Genomic DNA, 6,814 nt, shown 5'->3' with positions numbered 1-6,814 from the left:
CCCCATCCAGCCTCAACCCTCAGCCGCTCACCGTGCGCCGGGGAACAGTACAGCTGTGCCCTGTGCCCAAGACCACAAGATGTTCATTATTTGCGTCTGGCTTCTGCTTTCAAGCTGTTCCTCGACGCTCTGGGGGAGCAGGAACTGCCTTTGTTACAGAAAAGTTAAATTCAGGACAGCAGGCGCTGCAGCTCGAGCAGGCGCCCGGCTCCGGCAGGAACCATGGTGGTGAGCGGCACTGCCAGGCGCCCCAGTGGACGAGCCGCCCCGTCAGGGGCTGGCGACCGGGGCACGAGGCCGGTATCAAGGCTCCCATGTCAATTCGCTATCAGGTGCCAAGGGGCGAAGGCAGAGGACAATTGTTAAGGACTCCTCACCTGTGAGCCTTGTCTGTGAGCAGGCATTTGGCCCAGAGCAAGACAACAGACTTTACTATCCTGTGCTAAATTAATTAGCACGGTTGCTGCATGACAGCAGCATTTGAAAATGGGACTGATGCTTCATATTCCTCCTTCCCTGCCGAGATGCAGCCGAGATTTATGACCACTCTCACCCTGAATCCTCTGAGACTCTCCTTATAATTTCTGCTCAGACAACGTGGATGGATTCAACAATGTCTGAACATCACAACAGTCTCCCTGCCGACAATTTACCTGCTGTCACTCCTACAGCAGCTTTTATGAAGTGCTGTGGGTGCAAACGATGGGCGTGTTTCAAGGGCCATTACCACATCATCTACAGTGCCATTTCAGGCTCATCTTAGGAGAAGCCGCAATTGCACTGTCACCCTTCCTGGGTGCAGGCATGCAGCTGCAGGGCTGACGTGCCGACAACTGTGGGTATTTGCAGGCTGCCTGACAGCACACCAAAGCAAGGCCCTGGTTGTGGGACGTGCTTATACAAAACTCTAGACGAGACTGCTGGCGGACTGCAACCCACACCCCTAAAACTAAGCACATTTTACGCCTTACTGAACTTCCGCCACAACGTGGATATCCCTTCCAAAATAATCGTCAGGAGTGCTAATTTAAGCAGAACAAATGCAGGGATTTGAGGCTGTATCTGTTAAGAAACTGGACCACATGCTTCCACCAGGCAGGGGAAGTTGACAACCAGCCTGTTTAGCATATTCCTTCCTCCCTGGGCTGAGCGCACCAGGGCCTGTATTTTAATTCCCTTATTACCGTTATTATTTCATTAATAGAACCAGACTAAATCTTCAGCTCTCCCCTCTCTTCAGACCGTTTAGGAGATTAGGCAAATCTTCAGGCTTTGCAGCGAGAGCTGAGACCCAGGCAGGACCCCCCCGCCGCTCCGACCTCGGGCCCGGACCCCGGTTTGGGCTGCCCCTCCCTCCTTGGGCCCGTCCCCCGCTCCTGGCCACAACCACATGTCTTGGGTTGGTGCCACATTACAGCAACACATCCCTGGAAAAAAATAGGGAAGAAACTTGCTAAAACTCAAAACATATGTGAAGCAAGTGGGCTGTGTCTCCGGGAGCCAGGGATGGCATCCCCCCGCCAGACCACGGCAGGGCTGGTGACCTCTCTGCAGGGGCCGGGGCCGGTCGGGGGGGGACAGTCGGCATGGAGAACACAGGCCGTGGCACTGCTCCCTCCTCCTCCTCTTTGCATGGGAGAGGACAGCAGCAAACCCCACCGGGCTGGGTGTGAACTGTAGGTGCCAGCCAGCTCTCAGTCTTTTGCAGCAGCTGGTCAGCAAACAGCACCGGCCCCCCGAGCACCTGGTGCCGTCACAGACCCACAGCATCCTCTGGGCAATGGCACAGCAGACAATTCCCCTGTTCTCAGAACGGCTCGTCCCCCCTGCCCGGAGGGAGCGCGCCACTGCAGACGTGTCCAGGGCTCACTTCCCTGCTGCTGGACCAGCGCAGGCGTGCTGCCGCAAATGGCAGACTGGGTCCTCCCCACGAAACCACCCTGATCTCGGTCCCCTGCGCCCCAGCAGACACCAGACCCCGCATCCGCTGCTGCCATCTGACCACTCGCGTCAGACGTGAAGTAACGAAGACTGATTTGAAAAACTTCCTCTGCTAAACAGAGTGCCAAGCAAGAGGCAACATGCTCAGAGCTGCAGCTCGGTTCACATGGGACCGAGACGAAAGGATCAAGTGTTGTGGATGCAAGTGACTTTGCTAAATGCATTTTGCAGTTGTATGGCATTTCATTCTATTAAAAAATAAAATCGCAGCCCAAATTCTTAAGTGTTTGTGTTTCCCCCTGTAACTGGGCAACACAACTTTTTTATACCATACAGAGGATACAGCAAGCTATTCATGTTTCTGATTTAACGGTCCCTTCCATTCACAGCCAGACCTTTAGAAATGCACTTGGGTTTATTTATTTGTCTTGGGGATGATTATCTCTAGCCCCTCTTCATTACTGTTTACCAATATGAACCACCTGAAGCTCACAAAGCTCCTTCCAGCTGGGAAACTGAGGCACAGAGGCACCTCAGGCCGCCTGGGAGCCCGAGGGATGCTCAGCACCTTGTCTCTGCAGCAGCTGCCGGGGAGCTGGTACTGGCGTTTGTCTGCGGCAGCTTCGCTGCCTCCCAGCCCGAGGGACACAGCCCTTTCTTCTCACAGGTGGCTGAAATCGCGGGAAGTTCCTTATCTGCTGCGCCTGCCTGTGTATAAATCACGCATTTCAGACCTAGTATCAGCGCAAAGTGTCTTCCACAGTAAACAGGATGTAACTATTCTAACACAGGCCAAGCTTTATTTTGGCCAGATACATCCTTCCTCTGAAACACCTTTCTTTAAATGACATCAGCGCTTCCGACGGATGGGGAGGAGGAAACATACGGTGCTCCCCTCTCTCGGGTCTCAGGGTGGGGAGACACACTGTGTTGCTGCTGTCTGTAAACCACAGCACAGAGGGGACATCTTAACTCTGCCGCGTTATGGTAAACAGGATACGGCCAAGTCACATCCTTCTGCAGGCACCAGGCAATCACAGCTTGGGAAATTGCACTTCAAGGTTGTGCTAAAAGGCTTTCTCCATGCGGAATGGGTTACATTCTTGCTCCATCTTAAATCAAACTGCCCTACCCTGAAGTGGGGAAAGCATAAACGTTAACTTTTCTTCCAAAACCAATCTCTTTCTATGATCTACATTTTAAAACAACCCTGCAGGCATTTAGTGTATTGCCACTATTTTTCTGCTACACACTCTGGATACTCAATAAATATTGGGAGGGTCTAGATTTGGATCCTTCTGCACCCAAAACATTCGACTCTGCCACTTTGACGCTAATGAAGAGCCACCTCGGGCACAAGCTGGAGACAACCCACAACCGGCACCGGCCGAGCAGCGTCGCTGTCACCCCGCACACTTGCAAGGAGGGCGTACTCAGTATTTTTGCAAAATTTCACAAGTGACACAAATTAATTCAAACCAAGGAGCCACATCTAAGAGGAGGGTTAGTCAGATTAACCCCTGAGCGTGACTGCAAAAACAAAGCAGGACAGAGGTGAGAGATTTCCAGCCACATCAGAGCTCAAGAGTTCACCTATTTTCACGGTGAGAGCTCAGTTCTTTATCCCAGGCCTAAAAGGAGCAGAAAAAGAGATTTCCCAGAATTTCCATTACAGCTCCCCAGCCCTGGGCGCTGTGCCCCAGAGGCAGGCACGCAGGATGTCCCGTCGGGAAGGAAGTCTGCTGGAAACAGAAGGAGGAAGAGGAGTGGTGAGGCAGCACTCAGGAAAACCATGAAACGTACTGATTTCTGCATCCTGTGTTTGTGACCTTAAAAATAGTTCTTAATCAAAGATGGAGTTTATTTCTGAATCAAAAGCAGGCTGCAGTTCAGAAAAAAGCCCTGCAACTTTTGCTTTCAGCAAGGCTTTTCTTACTCTACTACAGCGGGTCTGAAAGCTTCACGGAGCAGCAGTAAGTGGAAAGGGAGTCCGGCCCCTTTCATGCATCCTATCAGAGCGGATTAAAGTGTTGGCTTCTAGCATGCCTGGAGTCCTGGGAAAATGACACAGCCAGCAACCGATAATCCGCTCCAAACTTGTTGATTTGTGGGACTTAGCCATCATCTTCATAGGCTCAAAATTTGGCAGTTGCTCCCACACAACTGACATTTTCAGGCCATTAAAGTCTGTGATAAAAGGGCTCTAGTTTTATCTCTTGCCTTCCTTAACATAAACCATTAGGCTTTTATTAACATTTAGGTATGACTCAGGGAAATATCTGCTTGCAGAGAGAATATTAAAAATAATTTGGATACTGTCTGAAGAGAATAGCAGGACATGGACTCAAAGTGGAACAGTAGAGAGAGGCTAAAAAACAACATGGAAATATTGCATAGGCACCGTAGGAAACCAGGCAGAGCGAGAGATGGTGGCAAGCCGGCCCGGCTGCATTACGAAAACAGAAAGTACAAGCCCTCCTCTGTGTCGGGCAGAGCCCAGACTGGCCACAAAACCCCTCCCAGGCAGAGCCCATTCATCCCAGAGCCCCCCATCTCCGTTTATCTCCTGGGGTGTCGCAACCAGAGCTGTCAAAAACAGGCTTTTTGGGATGCCTGGAGGAAAATGTCATCCTCAGAAGAGGACTCTACTGTTAAGGCACTTGAGACGTAAGCGGTCTCTAATTGTAGTGCTGTTGCAAGGACAGGCATTATCACAGAGCTCCTCTAACCTCCCATCATATTTTTTAGGCAATGGGAGGCAAATCAACATACACTCTTGGCCAGTCGAGGCACTTGAGCTGAGAACCTCTGATAAAATTAATCCTACTGAATTTTTCTCGAGAATCATCCACACTAAGCAATCAGCACACCCCCAGCACAGCAGATGTCCTTAAAAAAAAGGCTTAAAATGAGATTTGCACCCCTGGTTTCACTGTTTACTTAGACCACAAGTTTCTTGAGGGAGGAAGTGGAGGTTTTGCTGTGTTTTGCACATTTGCACAGTGCCAGCCCTGGCCCACAGTGCTCTGCAAGCCACCAGCGTGACACCAGTAACGGGCTGTCCAAACACCCATCTGTCCGCTCTCAGTGGCAACCCGGACCACAGCCCGTCCGCGGGGAGCCACGGCCATGGCTCCACCACGCCAGCAGCTTTTCCAGCCCAATGGCACCCGGACACGGCGGGGGGCAGAGTCCCAAGGGGTAAACCAGCACTGCCCAACCGATGCCAGGGGGCCCGCCAACATCCGCAGGACCTGACCAGATGCCCCCGAGCATGCGCGACAGCCACTCGGCAGCAGCCCTCAGGACCTCTCGGGCAGACCTCCGTGTTGGCTCATGCCCTGGGAAACCACAATGATCCATGTGCAGCCCCCTGCGCCTCGCCCCTGCATGGGCGATAGCTGGGATGACTATCGCCTCCATCCCCGGATCAGGAAAGTTAGTCTCTTGCTGAAGAGGAGTAATTGCTAATGAAAAACTGTCAGCAGATTCCCTCTGTCAACCCCCCCTGAATCACCGCTCCCCCGCCAAACGCGCATCCACCACACCACAGCCAGCGGCATCAGCAGCAGAGCCGCATCGGCCGCGCAGAGAGAAAAATGACGGTGTCAGTGCACCCGCTCCTCCCTCCACCACTGACAAATGTCACCCCCGTGCCAAAAAGCGTTCCTTCGGCTTCGGCAGAGCTGCTGATGCCTGGCAGTTTTTCAGCCTCTTATCTTCATTTTCATTTTACAGGAAAGCTTTTCTCCCCCCATCTTATAAAACTCATTCTCCCCTCTCCCACTCGACTCCAACCCTTTTCTTTCCTGCCAGCTCCTGACATTCACCTGATTAAAACGACCGAGGAATTAAGGCTTGTGTCCCTCACATGAAGTGAGCAGAGCAAACCAGGAGTGAAGCCCAGCGAGCACAGGACCGATGGCCATTGGGGAAGGCAGGGCTCACCAAGCACTCTGCAGACAAGTGGTCCTCCTGGGACTTTTCATCACCTTAGACCTGTTCTGCGCTGCACGAGAATTACTCAGGAATCTGCAGAATCGGAGGCACGAGATGCCCGGCAGCCTGGGGTGCCCATGCCACTTCTCCTGCCCTTCACCGATCTCTGAGTTCTCGGCAACGGTCAAGGTGCTCACCCGTTACAATGTGATGGGCTCAGCAGACCGCGTGCCTGAAGCTGGACTCAGGGCCAGAGCTGACCCGACAGGCTGAGCCCACCAGCTCCCTCAAAGCAAACGAGAAACTGTTTTTGGTGAGTCTGCAAAGACACAGATCTCCAGCCAGTCCAGGACCAAGCCTGGTTCAGGCCAAGCATCTGCTGCATCTAAGCGGCAGCAGCCACATTCACCTCCACCGCAACCACAGACCTCAAACCATCAGAGGTGAGGTGGTTTGAAATGCCAGAAGATGCTCTCAGCACCATGTCTCATCTCAGAGGGCAAAACCCAAGCTCTGGCTGCTGTTCAGCAGCGGCAGCCCCGGGCAGACCTCACGTACGCCTGCTCGGCGGCTGCCTGCAAGAACCCAACTTGGAGGGAAGATGCAGTCAAAAGATTGGGACAGGACCGGGGAACAGCCGGGCTGTAGGCAAAGCCAGTCGGTCTGTGACGGTGAGGCCAAAGCCCGACAACGGCTTGAACAGACACAGGCTTCCGGCGGCCATCCATCTTCCGCTGTGTCGCTTCAGGTGCAGGAGGGAGGGGCGGGAGGTGTCTATAATGGGAGCCTTCCTCGGGGTGTTAGAGAGGATGTAAGAGCTCCAAGGAGCCCCCGGCGTCTCCAGCCTCAGCTCCAGCAGCAGCACCGAAGCTGGACGCCTGTGTCTAGGCAGTGTGATTACCCTCTCGGTCTCCTCCGCCACCTCCTCGGTGGA

The sequence above is a fragment of the Fulmarus glacialis genome, unplaced genomic scaffold, assembly GCF_000690835.1.
Source record: "Fulmarus glacialis isolate BGI_N327 unplaced genomic scaffold, ASM69083v1 scaffold19760, whole genome shotgun sequence".
NCBI lineage: Eukaryota > Metazoa > Chordata > Aves > Procellariiformes > Procellariidae > Fulmarus > Fulmarus glacialis.
The sequence above is the reverse complement of the archived record's forward strand: the minus strand, read 5'-3'. Positions refer to the sequence as shown.